This window comes from Papio anubis, chromosome 15, assembly GCF_008728515.1.
Source record: "Papio anubis isolate 15944 chromosome 15, Panubis1.0, whole genome shotgun sequence".
Classification (NCBI taxonomy): Eukaryota; Metazoa; Chordata; class Mammalia; order Primates; family Cercopithecidae; genus Papio; species Papio anubis.
The window spans coordinates 52,829,142-52,849,925 of NC_044990.1; the positions used below are offsets into that span (position 1 = coordinate 52,829,142).

Consider the following 20,784-nt stretch of genomic DNA (forward strand, 5'->3'; position numbering starts at 1 on the left):
CCTCTGAAATCTAGGCGGAGGTTCCCAAACCTCAATTCTTAACTTCTGTGCACTTACAGGCTCAAGGCCATATGGAAACTGCCAAGACTTGGGGCTTTTACCCTTTGAAGCAACAGCCTGAGCTCTACCTTGGCCCCTTTTAGTCATGACTGGAGGGGCTGGGACACAGGGCAACAAGTCCCTAAACTTCACACAGCAAGGAGACCCTAGGCCCAGCCCACAAAACCAGAAACCATTTTCTCCTAGGCCTCCAGGCCTGTGAAGGCTTCAGAGAAGACCTCTGACATGCCCTGGAGACGTTTTCCCCATTGTCTTGGGGATTAACATTTGGCTACTCGTTACTTATGCAAATTTCTATAGGCGGCTTGAATTTCTCCTCAGAAAATGGGATTTTCTTTTCTATCACATTGTCAGGCTGCAAATTTTCCAAACTTTTATGCTTTGCTTCGCTTATAAAATTGAATGCCCTTAACAACACCCAAGTAACCTCTTGAATGCTTTGGGGCTTAGGAATTTCTTCCACCAGGTACCCTAAACCATCTTTCTCAAGTTCGAAGTTCCACAAATCTCCAGAGCGGGGCAAAAGGCTGACAGTCTCTTTGCTAAAACATAACAAGAGTCACCTTTGTTTCAGTTCCCAACGAGTTCCTCATCTCTGTCTGATACCACCTCAGCCTGGACCTTATTGTCCATATCGCTATCGGCATTTTGGGCAAAGCTATTCAACAAGTCTCTAGGAAGTTCCAAACATTCCCACATTTTCCTTCTTCTGAGCCCTCCAAACTGTTCCAACCTCTGCCTGTTACCCGGTTCCAAAGGCACTTCCACATTTTCAGGTAACTTTTCTGCACCGCCCCACTCTGCTGGTACCAATTTACTGTATTAGTCTGTTTTCATGCTGCTAATAAAGACATACCTGAGACTGGGAAGAAAAAGAGGTTTAATTGGACTTAAGTTCCACATGGCTGGGGAGGCCTCAGAATCACAGTGGGAGGGTAAAGGCACTTCTTACATGACAGCGGCAGAGAAAATGGGAAGGATGCAAAAGCAGAAACCCCTGATAAACCCATCAGATCTCATGAGACTTATTCACTGCCATGAGAACAGTATGGGGGAAACTGCCCCAGTGATTCAAATTGTCTCCCACCGGGTTCCTCCTACAACACACGGGAATTATGGGAGTACAATTCAAGGTGAGAACTGGGTGGGGACACAGAGCCAAACCATATCACCTGATGATTGATAAAGAAGGAAAATAGTAAGGAAAGTCGAGAGTGAATTATTCTTAATATTTATATATGCAAATTTCAGGAAAACCTTTACTAAACTCACATTCAGCTGGTTTGAAACAAAGAAGAAAATGCCTCAGGTTACATCAAGTGATCACCTATTCCTTTGACCCAATGGTGCCAAGCACTCTTCTAGTTTCTGAATGATATATATTCTGTCTATTCATCCAAGAAAGCATTTCTTCAGTGACTGTTATGTGTTAGACAACACGCAGGGCAATAAGGTTACAAAGATGAAAGAAACTCAACCTCTGCCCACAAGGAACTCACAGATTAATTACAGACACAATCATACAAACATAACGTGGAACTAGCAGTAAAAGACTGAGTTTATATTTAAAGAACTAAGTGCTACAGTCCATTGTAAACGGAGTGATCATGGAAGTCACCAAGGAAGTGACTGTGCAGCAAGGGATGGTTTTGCATAGGTGGAGGTGGGAAGGCAGAGGTCATTCTAGGTGAGAAGATTAAAGACATGGAAGAAAATATGCAAGAAGTGACACAAAGCTAGCTTAACGAGGGGAGGGTGCTGCACTGTATTTTCTCTTTCACTGGCTTACCTACAATTCAAAGATAGTAGTCTTGGTATTGCTAAGATAATTTTGATGGCGCTCTGCAAAATTATTGTTTCATGCAACTTACAACTTTTACATATTTCTCCCTGTTATTTCCCTTCTCTTTGAATCTCACTTTCATCTTTTTTTTTTTTTTCTCTCTCACTTTTTAGCTTTCATCTATAGTTCCAATAGACATTGTTCAGGTGTATTAATGGCTTTGCTTTTGTAGAAGTTCTTAAGCTCGTTATATCTTCAGGATAGGTGAGAATTGGGAGGGAGGGTGCTGGTAGGTGACTATGATTAAAAAGTTTCTTGCAAATAAAATTCTTAACCTTTAGCACATGACATATTCCTCAAAAGAAAAATGTAATCTTTTCTTAAGGCTTATATTGTGAAAAATATACTCTTGGTCTTTGTAGTATATGAAAAAATTGGTATCTCTTTTTAAGAGAACACTTAAGCCAAAGAACATGGTGAATAGTCAAAGAAAAAAGATTTGATTGTGATATCAATTTTAGAAAATGAAACTGTATATTATGCAATGTATTATAATTCCATCTATATGTTAACTCAACATGACTCAGAATGAATCAAAGATTAGTTTTGATTGATGTAAATTTTCAGACAAATTAATATATTAAGATATTATCATTTTCATTTCCTCTTTGACTGTGTAGTGTAATTATAAAGTCATTTGTCCTGAAGATCAATCTCTAATCCTTTGTTAGTCATCATTCTTGTTTCCTTATCATTCTGTCCATTTTCTCTAGACTATTCACTAGTCTAACTTTCCTAAGCATTAATTTGTCAAAGTTTTTGTGTGTGTGTCATGCAATCTTTCAATTTTAATTTCTCTATGCAAGTGATTTGCATGGCATTATCAGATGTCCCAAATCAATAAGAGACAGATGCCCAAAGGTATCACTAAACACTGGAATCATCTGGGAAGTAGTGTGAATTTATTAGTGAATGTTTTCAGATTAGGATTTCTTTTGCTTATGTGTGCACCATCAGAACAGAAGGCACACATAGGATGAATAGTTGGATAACAAGGTGACCTTTCTGCCTATGTATGGAAGCTCCCAAGTAAATGTACTTAGTTCCATTTTGGGGATTTGTTTTAGACATCTCCAGAGCTCTGTTTGCTTGAGCAGATAGACACACTGTTGATGCAGGGATAGATTTGAACTGATGGATCCTCTTCTAACCTGTCAGAACATCATGCTTCTCTGCTTAGTTGTGCTGAGGGATGATACTTAAAAAAAAGAGAATGCATCTTTTTATCTATTTATTTGACAAAAAAAATAGTACATGTTTATTGTGTACAACATGATGTTTTGAAATATGCATACATTTAGGAATGACTAAGTCAAGTTAATAAGATATGCATTACATGTTAACGTATGTATTACATATGCGTTACAAAATAACATTGCATGACAATATGCAATTTATACATACCCAAAATTGTATATCTATGTTTTTTAAAATCAGAAACTTTTTTCATGAAGAGTGAAGTGATTTTATGATATTGTTTTAGATTAAGATTTTTAAAAAATGTAATCTTCCTCTTTTTAATTGTTGTTTGTATAAGTTCCAATTTGTATTTTAATGGAAATACTGACAAAAGCTGTTTGTCATACAGTACTGTCATATTTTGTAGTCATCTGCTTGGTTTTACTATTTAAAAACATCACTTGTATCAACCTCCCCCAAATATATAATTAAAAAAAATTTTATTTTAAGATAATGATACTATTTTGTTATGAAAACAGGACAGATTGATTAACAGAAAATGTAAAAAATACAGGAAAGTGGGGAAAACGTTGCCAGAACAATTACTGACATTTCTAATATTTTCTTTGAGTTTCTCCCTATGCTAAATAGATTTTATATATTTCAAATCAAACTGTAGATTATATTATACTTTCCTTTTTCTCCTTAGAGTAAAGAATGTAAGCCCTGTATTTTCACTCCTTTTACATAAATTAAATGAAAACAAAAAAAATTTATTATTCTCCTCCTTAAACCTCTACTTTTTTAATGCACTGGTAATCAGTCCAAAATATGTTCAATTATTTTTTGCCTACTCAATAATTTTTGTATTAAGACTCATGTTTGCCATGGATTAAGTTATTTGCCAAAAGACTGCAAATAATTGTAATAATTGCAAATGACTGTAAAGACTTGAAAACCCTTGAGTGAATGGTTGATATTTACAGACAAGCAAATGTATGGAAGAGAAACAAGAGACCCAGCCTGAATCTGTTGAATGAACAAAAGGGGAAATGCCTTAAGGAGTCAGATGGAAGAAGGTTTTCTGGGACAAACAGAGCAGAGGAGTTGGGGTGCAGATCTCCTGAATCACCAGCAGAAAGAAAAAAGCAGCGAGACTTTAAAGTGATTGAGACAAAAATGGAAATAAAACAGCTTAAGACTTTCTGAGATCGGGTTCCTGGCTGTGTCATTAGCAGATGGTTTCTTCTGAAGTTCAGGGGAAGAGAAGATGCTCGAAGGACTCTCCAGGGACTGAGTGGGTGGTACAGCGCCAGTGCTGTAGATGCCAAGTATACAGGCAAATTCCCCAATGAGTGTTTTCCAATATGAAGTTTAATTGGCATTTAAGATATATGCCAAAGGTAGGTAAATTATTTTGGCCTCCGGTTATAGGTTTATTTCACTGGATGAAGCTATTCGTCTCTGTCGTAGTGCACTATAATAGATGCAGGGTCTTCCCATACAATACATTAAAAGCATCTCATTTTAAATGTGTTACAGAAACCCTGATCATACAATACATATAAGATTTTTAAGATCAGCGTTCGGGCAATTTTTTTTGCTTTATTTTTTTTCTGGAGGTCAAAATGAATGGTTAGCTGTCTAAGTTGATTGCAGAGAAAGTTACTACTCATTCTAAATGTAGGTTTTTAGAAAAATGTTCTTGGCAACTGTTTCCGTTGGCTTTTTCAAACTTATATGGGAATCAAGATTCAGAATTGGTACATCAGTGGGAAGAGCCTGGAAAATAGACTATTGATCAAGATGAATCTGATCCAGATATTTTAAGACCTTTTCAGTGTATTTGAAAGATTATAACTTTGAACTAACAGAAACTTCAATGCTGTTTTTTCACAAGTCAATGTGTAGTGTACTTTGTTATTCTTTTTTTTTCCTGTAATAGCTTAATAATATTCCTGACTGTAAGGAAAAGTTAACACTATACCTATGTTTTGACTTATTTTATAGAAGACACAAACAATAACAAAAGGATTTTTCTCAAATACTATTTTGAAATCACTATCTTAGACACTATCTTAAATTTATTTCTCAATATGCTTCTTTTTGAAACTTCCACATTTTGGTGTTCTTTTCAGCATCACTCATTTTCTCTCATAGTAAAGATACCCAATAATGATATCATAATAAAGATCTGATAACAAATCTCCAGTTTTGAAGTGTTACATTTCATATCTACGTGCTCACAGAGAACTTAGTAAGAATATTGCATATACCAATGAATATTCCCTGGCCTTAGTTCCTCTAAGCCTAGGATACTTGCAGTCATTTGGCAAATAATTTAATCCATGGCAAACATGAGTCTTAATACAAAAATTATTGAGTAGGCAAAAAATAATTGAACATATTTTGGACTGATTACCAGTGCATTAAAAAAGTAGAGGTTTGAGGATGAGAATAATAACTTTTTTTGTTTTTACTTAAATTTATGTAAAAGGAGTGAAAATATGGTAGCCTATAGTACTTACTAGTGTGGGTATATTTTCAGCACTTCATTAGTAGTTGAATTGCATAATATGGGACTATATCTGATATGATTTGGCTCTGTGTCCCCACCCAAATCTCATGTTGAGTTATAATTTCCAATATTGGAGGAGATACCTACTGGGAGGTGACTGGATCATTGGGGGAAATTTCCCCCTTGCTGTCCTCATGATAGTGAATGAGTTCTCACAAGATCTGATGGTTTAACAGTGTGTGGCATTTCCCCCTTTGCTCTTTCTCTCTCCTGCTGGCCATGAGAATAAGTGCTTGCTTCCCCTTCACCTTCTGCCATGCTTGTGTTTCCCGAGGCCTCCCGGCCATGCTTCCTGTTCAGCCTGCAGAACTGCGAGTCAACTAAACCTCATTTCTTCATAAATTACCCAGTCTCAGATGGCTCTTCATAGGAGTGTGAGAATGGACTAATAAAATATCTCTAGAGTTATGTTTTTGGAGATAATTTAAAGATAAACAAATATTGGAAACCTCATTTGATCACATAGAGAATATTAAATGGAAGTTCTACTTTTTGTCCAGGGCCTTTCTCATGCTTATGCAGGGATTATTCACCCAGATATCCTGAAATGAGACATCCAATTAAGGTACCTGCTGTCTCATGTAACTGGCAGAAGCAAGTTGAGCATAGAGGTTAAACATTACCTAATATTGTTGGAAAAGCGTCTAAGCATTCATTTTCAAAGCAGCTAGTATAAACCATGATAATCACTAATAGCACTATGCCATTTTAAATACTTCAATATTTTGTAGTTATTAGATTCTAAGTAAGTATAAAACGTGGTGAATAGAAATTTTATTTGCCTAAACAATGTTAGACAATATAAATGGATGAGTTATTTTTTATTCTGTTTAACATTTTCAAGCCAATAGACACTTTACTGAAGTATAGAGTAGCTATTCATTATTACTCTGTGTCTTATGTTTATGATGTTAGAAATGAGTAGAGATGGTTAGCTGCCTGGGTATCTGTTGAAAATTCTGCTTAAACTATGTATTATAAAGTTCTATACATTTCAATGATTTCTTGGAGATTTACTTTCTAGTTCAGTTATAAATAATTTGTAATTCTAACATGAGTCAAAACATTTGTGGGAAATGCTCCCTGACAGTTATAGCTTGACAATGAGAACTGCTTTTAAGGCCTTAATTAGAAAGGTCAGCCTGCATTATTTAAACCCTTCCTATGTATTCTTTGTATGCAATTCTATTTTTAAACGACTCCAGGGAATTAAAAGAAAATTCTCACAAAAGTAAGCAATAATTTTGGAAAATATTTATAACTGAACACAAATCTGTAGAACTTTCCTTGCTTTGAATCTCATTTGTAATAAGTTTCTAGCTCAGCATTTGATGGCTAACTCAGGAGGTGTTGGTATTGGGCAGGGTGACCTGTTGAGTCTGATGGTTGTGATTTCTATTGTTACGGTCTCCTTTTAATTTAATTTGGTGTTAAAGTCTGTCATGAGATTGGACATAAGCCAAGATAGCCACTCTCCGGGAGAGCCCTGACCAGTGAAAAGTTAAATGTGGGTGTGTGTGTCAGGTGAGACACAAGGAGGAAGTAAAACCAAAATGTGTGAAACAGAAGAAATTTATTACTCACAGGACCAGAGAGGCAAGGGATGCTGATGGGAGGACTGCAAGAAGCCCAGAGGCAGCAGGGAGCTCAACATGTGGGTGCTGGTGAAGAGAGACAGAGAAAGAGAGCAACTGGTGGGACTATGCGTTTATTAAGGTCCGTGGGCATTATTCCTTAGGCTTTCCTGTGGCGGTTGTGGATTGGCTAGTTTAAAGAAAACACAGCAAAGGGAGAACTTATTTACATAACTCTGGTGTTAACCATGTGTTTTATTGTAGTTAGCAGATGTGGGATGTGTTGGATTTGGGGCCTGTGAGAGGAGGAACAAGCAGTCTATATTGTAAACAACCACTATGGGGAGGGGAGGTTTTAATTTAACCAAAGCGATGGGGTTGGACTAGGTTTCAAACAACTTATGTCAGGTCTACAACTGAATGCTGATGCAGCAACTATATTAAACAAATTTATGACAGTGATGCTGGCATCACTTACTGAGTTTAGTTCAGCCCTGCAACAGGCTTTCAAACATGACCATTTTGGTTTCTTATACTTGCAAATCCAAAACATTAAATAGTCTACATAAAAAATAAGATTTTTAAGAAACATTTTCTAAGCAGAATGGCCAATGTCACGATAGATATAAAATAATGACCATGCTTATTCTCTTTCATTATTTGATCAGCTTATTCAGATATATTATTCAACACACTTAGTCATAAAGGTCTTGAAGCATCTTCTTTTGTTCTTCATAGTTCATATTTTTTTGCACTTTTAAATCTATGGTTAATGAACAAAAGCATTCACACACAATTATTTTAAAATAAATGTAATCTGTGGGAAGGTTTAGATAATCCAGGGATTTTTAAGTAATTGAGAGCTTTGAAAAGAATACTTTTGTAGTCAAACCTTGGCCTCAGTTTGTAGCAAGGGAACAAACAACAAAATGTAAGCTCTATATGAAAGAGACACAAATAGAAAACAAGGGAATCCTTAATATAAAGAGGACTCAAGTCAGTTTAAAAAAGCCATATTTCTTTCTTAAGTTCAATAATTCAGTATTCATAAGAGGTATATCTCTCTCCACCTCCATGACCCTTACACATACATGCTGCTTTTTAGCATTAGCAATGAACTTTACCATAATTAATTTTTTTTATGTATGTGTAAAATTAGCGCCAGGTCTGAAATGAACTCCAAGCCTCTGCATCCTTGCCTCTCTTCTCTGGAATTACTGAGGGACTATGAGCTATTGCACCATGAGGGGAAAATATAAAGGCCAGTTTATTAACGTGTGTCTGCATATATCTTATTGTTATTTGCAAGTCTTAATGCTAAGCAGTCACTTCAAGTTTTATAGGATGTAGTCTGGTACATGTAAATAAAACTCAGAGTTCTTGAAAGAAAATCATAAAAGTAGCATATTGCAATCAAAGAGCAGATGTCTTTTGATGTCAAGCTGAATATTTATGGTCTTGCACCAAGCCAATCTCTGAAACTGACAACAAATTCCAAATTATTTGAATATCTGAAAGAGAATAATTTCATTAGAAAGGTGTTAAAAACTTTGCTTTGCAAACAAACAAATAAAAAACAAATATATTTTTAGTTCTAAGAAAAAGGAAAAAAAACACACACAATACTGAAGGAGAAAAATTCAACAATGTATTCAAGAATTTCTGATGACTAGTGATGAGTGACCCAGAACAACTAGGTTAGACTTCTTTTAATTAGATTGTGCTAAGTACTCTAACATACCTGAAAGATGAAAAAATTATTCTTAATTTGATTCTTGCTAATTTAAATTATCAACCAAATTAACTTCAGTGATTAAATTTGACACATAAAAATGTTTAACATCTTATTTCTTAGTTGGCCTTGGAAGTGTTTCTAGTTTATTCTGGCTCTTCTGCAGAAGGTCTCAAAAAGAAATGTGGTAATTTATCTTCTGTACTCAAACATGTCACTTTTGCTTTTTATAATGAGGCAGAAGAGATACTGTTATTCACCATGTTTCTCCTATGTTAAGATTTGGAAGTTAATTGAGTAGAACCATAATAAGGTCTTCAAAATCCAAACGTTTCAGTGAAACTTGAGCCCCCTTTACAACATCCCTAAAGTGTTATTTTGTCTTTGCTGGATATTCCAGTGACATGTTAATCTGATCCATCTTCAGAGGGTTGTATCGTTCAAAGTTTACTCATTGATATGGTTTGGCTTTGCCCCACTCAAATCTCGTCCTGAGTTGTAGCCACCACAATCCCCATGTGTTGTGGGAGGGACTCAGTGGGAGGTAACTGAATCATGGGGCTGGGTTTTTCCCATGCTGTTCTCATGATAGTGAATAAGTCTCATAAGATCTCATGTTTTATGAAGGACAATTCCCCTACACATGATCCCTTGCCTGCTGCCATGTAAGATGTGTCATTGCTCTTCTTTCACCTTCCACCATGATTGTGAGGCCTCCCCAGCCATGTGGAACTGAGTCTATTAAAGCTCTTTTTCTTAATAAATTACCCAGTCTTGGGTACATCCTTACAGCATTGTGAGAACAAACTAACCCACTCATTTAAAAGAATTTTGATTGAGGTCTCACTGTATGACACAGTCCTAAGAAACAGAGATACCACACTGAACCAAATCCCTGGCAATGTGGAATTTATAGGCTGTTTTTTCATACTATGCCAAATTCTAACTCTCCCTAACTTCTATCTTTTGTTATCAGTTGTTCACATATCAGCCTTATACTACTATTATCTGCCAGCCTAATGAGGCCTTCTTTTGTTAACTGATCTCTAAACTGATGATGTTTTCATCAAATCTGAAAAGAAATATTTTAAAGGTGAAAATTTTGAGCTAGCAGTGGTATAGGTTACGTGTAAAACATTTCAGCGTAAATATGCATGATTCTGAGGCAGAAACAGATGCACTGAAAGTTTACGATTTTTCTTCCTCTGGTCCATGTTCTTGGACTTGCTTCATTAAAGCTCGGTGAGTAAAACTGATTGACAAGTAGGGCAATGTAAATGCAAATGCCTGAATCCACAATAGGACAGCCCCTTTAGAAAGGAATTGATGGCTCTGTAAATACAGTACTAACTGAACACTCATGTATTGTGGACAGTCTACAAAAAATAGTATTTTGTCCAAAGAGATGTTTTGTTGTTACCTTGTAGATAGGCCCCAAATTATTTTGTAATGATATATAATAGACATGAATTATCTGCAGGTTATATATGAAAAAAATATTCAGCATATAGTCTCACGCACGAGCAGACCAATTATTCTTTGAATCAAACCTCCCAACACCAATAATGGAATGCCAACCATATTTTCTTAATTGGCTCATGAATATGTTAAGGGGACTGGAGTTATTCTTTGCATATTTATTAATTCTATGTTTTCCTATTTATCTTGAAATATTAACCTTGACAAAGAAAGAACTTATGTTGATTTGACTTATATTTTTAAGTCACAAAAAATATTTTATGTCTCAATTTACTGTCTTCACAGTATATACAAAATAGTAATGGATTTTTTCATTCAGTAAAATGGTAGATGGGTTATTTCCAGCCCCATTCTTTACTTTATATTAATTCAAAACATCCTTTTCAATAGTTTGAAATGTTACATCCACCTTGTCAAGTAGATCCAGTTGTTATAGCTGCCATTATACAGACTATTCGCTGTAATAATTATTTTCATCATAAATGAAAGCATCCATCTTATTGGCATATTTCTTTATCAACATTGTGGTGTGAAATATGTTCTAGTTGATGAATATTGGCAAAATAGGTCATCTTGTTGGCAGTGGCAGCCCGTCTGGAGTGGCTGCTGCAAAGACATGGGCTGAAGTTGGGGAAGTGCAGCTAGGACTGGGAACAGGGGGAGCCCTGCCCCCTTCTGAACTGGCACGGTGGGAGCACTGTCCTCCCAGGCACTGCTGCAGCCACCCAGCCACAGCTGCGGACCTGGGCACCCTGTACTCTTGGGGACCTGTGAGCCCCCTCAGCCTCACAGGCTCAGAAGCGCTTGCTCCCGCTGCCTGACTTCTCCCTGTGCCTGGTGCCCACTCTGATTTCAGAGCAAAGTTGAGGCCAAGCCGGAGTGCTCTTCTGAGCTGGCCGTGTGTGCGCATGCTTGGGGTGACGCTGACATGCCAAACACTGGCCCTTGGCCCCATCGGACTTTGAGCGCCGACCAGCATGGGAGGGAGGCTGAGGCAGAATTGATGGCAGCTTAGAAGGAGCCTGCAGGCACTCCTCGGCATGAGCAGCGTGGGCACTATGAACAATATGATTGATAGCAGCAGGAGGAAGACAGACGTCCGCACAGAAAACGGTGAGTCCACAGTGAAGCCCCCACTTCAAGCCAGGGATTGCCTGAAGTATGGGGTCTGGGCTGTTAGTTCTGGGTGGAGTCCATGGCTTGGAGTAAGAACTTATGGTGCTTTTTCCAGGCCTGCCTATGGCTGCCCATGGATCAATCAGCACACACAACGCATTTTCTCCCTTCTAAAGCTCATAAACGACCCTCTCCCACTTCCGCCCCTTGCTCAGCTACACTCACAGAGATGTTGGGACAACCTGCCTGCAGATGGGAGCTACCCACGCCTGGTCTCTCCGCTGAGGGCGGCAACCTGCCAGCGGAAAGGAGCTACCCATTTTGGGTCTATTGACAGACAGTTCTTCTGTCACTCAATGAAGCTTCTCTCCGCCTTGTTTACCCTCCAGTTGTCCATGTACCTCATTATTCGTGGATGTGGGACAAGAACTCAGGACGTGCTGAATGGCAGGACTGAAAGGGCTGTAACACAAACAGGGCTGAAACATACCCTGCCACTCACCATGTTGTGAGCGAGAAGAAGGAGAAAAGACCTGCGGCCCTTAGGGGAGCCCAGACCTAGGGGCTCCCCACGTTAGGGCTATGATGATACCCAATTTGGGGCTCTGTGGTTCCTGGCATCTCCAAGTTTCCAGGCACCACTGCATTCCCCTTGTCCAGGCATGGGTGCCCACAACAGAAGCTGCATGTAGTACATCTGGCTCAGCTGCAGTGCCTGGAGCTGCCCGCCCTGTCGCAGCAGCCAGTGTGCCTGGCTGTGCGCAACGACTGAACCCCATATTCACTTGCCCACACACCCCTCACCGATGGGAGCCTGGCTTGCCCTTGGCAAGTATGGGATCCAGGCTGATAGCATGAGCCGCGTGCGGCCTTCCAGGATGGGTGGGCAAAAGGAGCCCATCAGGCATGAGCGATACTCAGGCAGAAGGTACCACCAGCTAAAGAGGTTTCCAGCTGGTGAAGCAACACCCCAGGAATCCCGTGACAATCTGAGTAGCAGGAAGGGAATACCTGAAAGCTCTGTATTTCTGTTGCAATGACTGTCTTCTTGGTTTCTGACCGGGAAGACTCAGAATAAGTATGGTAGCATTTGTTGTCCTGGAATAGAAAGACAGGAACAAATCGGCCGGGCGTGGTGGCTCATGCCTGTAATCCCAGCACTTTGGGAGGCTGAGGCGGGAGGATCATGAGGTCAGGAGATCGAGACTATCCTGGCTAACATGGTGAAACCCCGTCTCTACTAAAAATGCAAAAAATTACCTGGACGTGGTGGCGGGCGCCTGCAGTCCCAGCTACTCGGGAGGCTGAGGCAGGAGAATGGCTGAACCCGGGAGGTGGAGCTTTCAGTGAGCCGAGATTGTGCCACTGCACTCCAGCCTGGGTGACAGAGACTCCGTCTCAAAAAAAAAAAAAAAAAAAGGCAGGCACAAATCATGAGGACAATTTAGTTAATAATAGCAGGAAAGCAAAAGGGAGAGGAAAGTTTCAATGCATGTCCAGATCTAAGCAGGGAATTGAGTCAACCAAAAAATTCTTTGCTCTGTGATTACTCTTCAATCCCAGCACCACTGTCATGTCCAGCTGTCAGAATTAAAAGACTGTTTCCTGAAATATAGTTCTGCCCAGTCTGAATCAATAGGAAACTGGCCTGTTCACATAGTAAGATCACATTTTCCCTGACTAGTAAGTGAGATTTGGAAATCATCTCTTGCCATTATGTACCAGGACAATGCTTCTCCACCTTTATTCCAATCATGAGCATTCTTGAAAATTGGATAGAAGACATAAACCTTCTTAGAAAGCTGCATATGCACTTACATGTACATACACATTTTTGTAAACAACTGAAAGGGGTTTGCACGTGTCTTCCCACCCAATTGTGATTCTCCTTGGGGCCATGGACTCCAAGATGAGCGTCCTAAGCTAGAGGAGAAGAAAGTAGGTTGAATCATGTAGTCCATGTGTTAGATATTATACTAAGCACTTTATACATGCTATCTCATTTACTCCTTACAATAACCCTGTGAGGTCATTTTATTGACCCCATTTTTCAAATGAACTGTTCAGCATCAGGACTTGCGCATGGTTAAGCAACCCACAGGTGAAGACCTCAGAATACTAAATAGTCTGTTCATAGGCATGTAGTGCCATATTCTCCCAGTTTCCTTTTCTGGTTTTCCACCCTGTGTTGCTACTAATCCAAACTGTTCAACAGAGATTATTTAGTTTCCCCTCATCCTCTCCTAGACAATTACTTCTCCTCATCTTCCCATTGGGAGCTACTGTTCTGCTTCATAGCCGCCCTTCTGTGCTATAGTATCGCTACTTTCGCCAGCTGCACAGGAGCTGAATCTTCTGATGTGCATACAACCTCCGTACCCTCATCTAGCCTCCCGCCACCAATTACCCCTACATCTGTTCCTAAGCCAATACTAATTGAGGCAGGAAATAGACCTTGGTGTAGTCAGTCTGGGAATTAAATTACTTTAACAAGATCCACTGATCTGGCATCCAATAGCTGGGCTTTCAAATCTCCATTTCCATCAACCAGATGAGGAATCCAATGTGTCTATGTGGATACCTTTGTGTGCTTCTGTAGTTTCTGTTTTATACATTTCCTGTTGACAGCATGTAAGTACTTTTACTATCTTGGAAATTAAACAGAATATTCCTCTAGAGTTATACTTTGGGTAAAAACCAGAGCAGAGATAAGCAAAGTATTGGGAAAGGTAAAGAATGGTTCCCATGCTAACAGGATTTGATTGCAATTCAATTGTCCATATTAATTCACTTAAATAAAGACTGTTATCTATGAAAATAAGGGTTAGCCAGTAATGGAAATATAGAAAATGGAGAGTTTCAGGGAAATAAATGTTGGCAATGCCAACTCAGGGATAGCCAAGGGAGTGAATACTGCTAAATATTCCTTTGAAACTCAAATGCTTCCCTTACCAAGAAAGTTGTCCCTTTTGTGAGGAGAAATGCAATTAGTTGTAGGCAATGAAAACAGCATGTTCTGGATCCATTCACAATAATAATATTTATATGGGCAAGTGGATATGTTTCATGTTTTCTTAGCATAATGCTCTTAAACAGTTTATACATCAAATCATCTTTCTACTAATTCCAAGCTTACCTGCTTACCAGCTAATTATGATTAGATTTTCCATTTAGTTATTTCTACAGGCAAACATTTACTACTCCTGTAGATGATAAATATCATTGGTCATTAGTGCAATGACAGTCATTTTTCAAGATGACTTAATACAGTGGTATGGAATATTATTTGATTTCTTTTAAAGTCCAACTACAGTTTAATATTTGCTGATGCAACTGTTCTGCTCAGCATGACACTTATACTCATTGAATTTTTCAAGTTAGGAGTTACAAGTGTACTCTAGTCTTGGGCACATTTTAGGTCATTCAGGCTCTCATCACTTGTTGCTCTGAGCACTACCAAGAAGGGGGCATTGCATATTGATTATAGAAAACAGAGCCTCTGAAATGACTTACCTAATTGAGGCATTTTCTGGGGAGACTATTCTGAGCAGGAGGCAACCTTCCCTTTATGGCATAATGACCAATTTCATTCTTTTGAATAGATTTTTACATTGTCTGCTCTAAGATGGAACTGGGCTTCTCTTTGCTCCCAGCTCCCCAGTTGGTATGGTTCCTTGGCTTATTATGCACATATCCAGTCCTTTACTCTGTCATCCCTCTAGCTGCTTGGATGGTATCTGGATGTCCAGAAACAAAGCTTTGACTTGACTAAACTGATGATAGTCCTGCCAAGTGTCTGGCTCATGGACTGTGCAATGGCCTGTCCCATCCCCTTATACTCTTGGCTGAGGGCCTTTAATGGAAACAAGCTGTGAATGATGTCGCCTGGCCAGCTAGTGTTTCCCAACCCTCTGGATCTGCCCCTCTGGTGTCTGGTATTGGTAGAAACGTGAGTGGGCACGGACACTGCTCCATTTTATGCACAAAGTGTCTGTATCTTTTGAAAATGTTCCTCAGACTGTTTGCTTGTCCTCGCCAGAGCCAGAATGCATGGTTACATTAGATTTCTCAACGCTTCCTTCTGTTTGGCCCCAGCTTCCTTTCCCTCTCTAATAGTCACATGGTAGAGAATCGTAAATGCCAGATTAAGAAATAGGTGTATAAATTGTGTCATGTCAGCAGGGGAGGTTGTGCCCCCTAAAGATTATTAAGCAGAGAATATGGAATGAATTGAACAGGGAGGATATTTTAAGATGGGGACCAGATAGTCTAAAACAATTCACAGCAAACTGTGAATTGTAAGCTAAATTTGGCCCACTATTTTTGTAAATAAAGTTTAATTGGGACATAGTCACATTCATTCATTTATGTATTTTCTATGGCAACTTTTGTGATACCAAGAAGAGTTGACTAGTTGTGACAGAGATCATATAGTATGCAAAGTCCAAAAAAATTATTATCTGGCTCTGCACAGGAAAAGTTTGCAGACCACAGTCGGCATGATGATCATTGAGAAAGAGGTTAGCAATAAGATTGAAAAAAGTATTAATGAGGGGCACTGAAGAATTTTATTGTAATTTCTTGACAAATGCCTAAGAGGTTTTATGTCCAAATCCACTTCAGATAGTACATTTGACTTTTGGAGTAATTTTGTCAGCGTGAGCTACAAGCACTCCCAAACTAGTGGCAAGAACAAAGCACCTATTCTGATGTTCAAATCTGTTAGAAAACAACAAATTTCTGCCTTTGAAACATTGTACACCTTCCATATGGTTTGGAAACTCTATGATTTTGGAAATAAACAAGGGACCCAGTCAACTGGTAAATGGAATAATTCTAGAGAGTGAGGGTAGAAGATATGTTCCAAATGTTTACTGAAGTAGAGATTCAAAACAAGTGGGGAAAATTGTAGAATTCTAAGAAATAAAAGAAACGGGTATACTTGAACTTTCTAGAGAAAAAAAAAAGCTATCTGGAAAGATAGATAAGTAGGTCGGTAGATAGGTAGCTAGCTAGATAGATTAGATAGATAGATACATTGATAGATAAGATAGATGGATAGATAGGTTACCTAGATAGAAATCTATAATTTAACTGAAATTCTTCTCTCCACAATCCAATCTATTTCTTTCTTTGCTGTGACCTTTCCACTATTAATTCATTAATATGCACTGTCTCAGGGGAGAGATTATATCAAACGTAGAGGATAAAATGTCAATACCTTGGCTTCTGAGTTACAAAATAGACTCTTGAGACTCACAGCAGACACAGATTCTTGAAAGTCAGGGCTTTTGACCTGCAAGGGTCAGAATACTCCATTTTTAAAAGGCTAATCCAAGAAGACATCTAGTTTCAGCTATAATTAATAGTTTGGAAATAAGATAAGAGTCTATCCCTGGAGATTAGGTAGGTATTGTCCATGTTGGGGGAGGAAAACTCAAGAGAATATGACTTTAATTTTAGAAAATTACTGTCTCCTAAGAGAGTAATGGCATATCAACACAATATCGCAAGAGAGTAACACTGTATCAATACGATTTTCTAAAACAAAGAAAGTTCAAATCTCAGTTCCGTAACCTGGAACTGAGATATAAGTGAATAGAGTTCTAGAATCTCCAACTACACTTGGGGGAGGAAAGTGCAGGATACTGAAGGGGCCTGTGTCTTGTGTTTCAGATGGTGAGTGGAGATTTGGGAAGCCTTATAGAGAAGTCCTGTATTCTGTTTCCTTTCCTTTCCTTCCCTCCCTCCCTCCGTCCCTCCCTCCCTCCCTCCCTCCCTCCCTCCCTCCCTCCCTCCCTTCCTTCCTTCCTTCCTTCCTTCCTTCCTTCCTTCCTTTCTTCCTTCCTTTCTTCCTTCCTTCCCGTGGTTTCCCAGGCTGTCACCCAGGCTGGAGTACAGTGGCATGATCTCAGCTCACTGAAGCTTCTACCTACTGGGCTCAGGCAATCCTCTCACGTCAGCCTTCCACATAACTGGGACTACAGGCACGTGCCACTACACCCGGCTGTTTTTGTACTTTTTGTAGAGATGGGGTTTCATCATGTTGCTCAGGCTGGTCTCAAACTCCTGGGCCAGCAATCTGCCTGCCTTGGCCTCCCAACAGGCATGAAGCATGGCAGCCAGCCTGTGTTCTGTATAATTTCTATGATATCGAGTAGTAATGACCACAGAACTGCCCTGGGCAGGTGGATTTCAAGGCAGCTCTACGATTTCAGGAGAGTAGCCATTTATCTTTCCTGTTCTTCAATTACAGGGTATGGATGTAGCTAAAGGAGAGCTAGAGAATCAAAAATCTTGTTGTTGGAAAGAGGTGGGTGTAGAAGCCATGATCTAAGGGAGACCAGATGGCATATAGAATATCTCATTAAAGGCTAACAAGAATAAATGCAAACAAAGTGCAGTGTGAACAGATGATCCGGGAGAGGACCCACATCCTCCCCAATGTGGTGCCACTTGAGCTGAACTAAAACCTGGGTACAATTCTAGACGGGGAGAACCTAATTCACTGCAAAATTTTAATTTATCTGAGAAAATACTGCAGGGCCTCTATAAATTGTGATTAGAATGAGTTTACATTGAATTGAATAAGATTAAGTTCTTGTGTATAGACAAAATTATTATTTTGACATAAGAATATTTTTAAAATATATAGTAGATATTTTGTACTCTGAATATTTGTACTCACCATTTATAGATCAACAAAATTTTCAAAGTTGTTTTCCTTTAGGTTGTAAGATTATGCCATTTACTTTTTTTGTATATATTGTGTTATACATAACACATTTTTACAATGGATATGTCTTATTTTAATTAATATGAGCACTGATAGGTTCTGGAAGTATTGAATTGGTTTTACAGCCAAAAAAAAATGTGTACTGATCATACTAGGAGAATTTTAGTCATGTCTTTATACTTAGAACATGACTCTCAATTGTGACTGTATTCTGGAAAAGGGACGGCGTCTCTCTTCCTTTCACTGCACACACATGAAGGTGTCTCTTTCAATCAAGCAGGATAGTGGGAAAAGCCTGAGAGTGGACTTACAGTCCAGCAATCTGGGAAGAAAAGGTGGTATATAACAAAGGGGTGTTTGTTATTACTGTTGTTAGGTCATCCAAGCTGATTAATGAGAGAAGAAAGAGAGAGAGAGAGAGAGACAGAGAGAGAGAGAGTGTGTGTGTGTGTGTGTGTGTGTGTGTGTGTGAGAGAGAGAGAGAGAGACAGAGAGACAGAGAGAACACAATGGTTTTGATAGGTAAATCCACAAGTTTCCCCCTGGCCCCCAGCCCCAATGCTGTCATAGAGGACATTCTGATGCACTAAGTAAATTGCCCTGATGAATCATCTTACTGCTTGGCTTCTTAGTGTCAGAAACAACTATGAACAAAACTGAAATCTCATTTTAACATTTTGCAGAAGATTTATACCTTTAATACTCTTATTAAAGAATGAACAAAACCTTGAAACTGACCTAGAATTTCATTTTATGGCCCAATGGAGAACTGTTTTCCCAATAAGCATAAAATGCCTTTATCAATATTAATTTTCTAGGTTATTGATGATGATGTGAAAAATTTCTTATTACAATGAGTGAAAATATTGTGAGGACATAGGACATTTTTTGACATAGGTGCTGAAGTGAAATTGCTTTTATAGAATACTTGGCAGCACATTTAGAGTGCTGTGTACTAAAATTTAATCTGGCTATTGTAAGTTAATTAATAATCCATTTATTATGGTAATATAGTGACAAATAATGATATGTAACATGTACTTTATACTAATTTATTAAAAATAAAAATTATGGGTGTGTGGAGTGGGAACCAGATAATTCATAGGCATATATTTGCAAATATCCTGGGAGGTAGAGAGGTTTATTCCTGTTGAATAGAAGACCCAAGAAATACATAAATCAGTTATCATAAAACTAAATGAAAAGAAGCTGGAATTGAGATGTTTTCCTTTCTTTTACTCAGGTACATATTTCAGGTATAATTATTACCCAAAGGGGCTACATTACATGGTTGATTTAGATTAGCTAAGCAAAAAGAATGTTATACTTCGAAGTCAATAGAAATAGGCAATGACAATTTATGTCTTTACTGCCAAAGAAACAAGGAGCTTTAGGAAGAAGATTAAATGTAATGATAGTTTAAAATATTTCAGTATTACTTATTGCTTGTCAAAATAAAATTGTCAAAATTGAAAACTAAGGCTGTATATAAGGGAACTTGCATAAACTTTAGAAATAATATACATAAAATTGGAGTTGGTAATTTATTTCTACCTTAACAAATTCATCGTTTCTATTTTATTAATCTAACTTAGTTTGTGGGGTTGTTTTGCTCTTTTCTTTCTTCTTTTCTTCCTAGGATTCCTATCTTATTGGCCACAGGTTGACATTTACTGACAGGTGTATGTATGCAAATACAAACACTAGTGACAATTACATAAACTCTTGGGAAATACACCATTTGGCTACGCATATTAGTAGTTGTAAATGTTTATTGAACAGTTCTGTACTTAACATTTTGCTGTATTATAAGAGGTTTTTTTTTTTTTTTAACATAGTTTCAATAGCTGATAACTTGATTCTCAAAACAGCTCTATCAGTTAAGGAGCTGGGTATTATCCCCATTTGACAGATGAGGAAACTGGAGGCCAGAGTCATAACACCTAGTTGGCATCAGAGCCAGGCCAAGGGGATTATGCTTTCTTTCAGGGAAGAAAGAAATGGAAAAGAGAGACTGGTGCTTATATAAGCTGAAGAATGAATTATCAAATCATGCCCAAGCAAGGTCTAGAAGTGGAAGGAAAAATTATTCTGGACATCTTTAAGTCAAGTGTATCATTATCATAGATTCCAAGGCATTCTTATCAAAATTGTGGCTATGTTAAGAAGCTTTCCTGAGTTAGCTTCTGAGAAGGTGAAAAATTTTAGGCTGAAAAATCTGCTCTATTCATCATCTTTAACCAGGTAGACAGATTATATTCCTTTTTTTTTAATATTTGCATTGAAAAAATTATCTTTGAATGTTTTCTTTAAGACACAATTCAAGCACTATTTTAAGGGCATCTACCTTCTCATTCATCAAGTATGTATTGAGCACCTACAATATATCTACAAGATACTAGAAATTCTGTTAGGTCAGGGGATGGAACATAGCCTAATAGAAAACAATCTAAACCTTATTATTCTTAAAAATGGGGGATCAGCATT

At 38.3% G+C, this 20,784-nt stretch overlaps 2 long non-coding RNA genes across 2 annotated transcripts in view; one reads left to right on the forward strand and one right to left on the reverse strand.

The window, feature by feature from the left end:
* Window positions 1-8,504: 8,504 nt before the first annotated feature.
* On the reverse strand, window positions 8,505-12,775 carry LOC116270601. Its single transcript, XR_004178747.1, has 2 exons — window positions 12,573-12,775; window positions 8,505-8,745 (listed from the first exon to the last, which is right to left on the reverse strand). It is a non-coding gene; the product is annotated as an uncharacterized LOC116270601 (long non-coding RNA).
* Window positions 12,776-13,026: 251 nt separating this feature from the next.
* Window positions 13,027-20,784, forward strand: part of LOC103879321 — a 50,464-nt gene continuing 42,706 nt past the window's right edge. The window contains exon 1 of the long non-coding RNA XR_001896939.3: window positions 13,027-17,240. This is a non-coding gene — a long non-coding RNA (uncharacterized LOC103879321). The remainder of the gene's footprint in view (window positions 17,241-20,784) is intronic.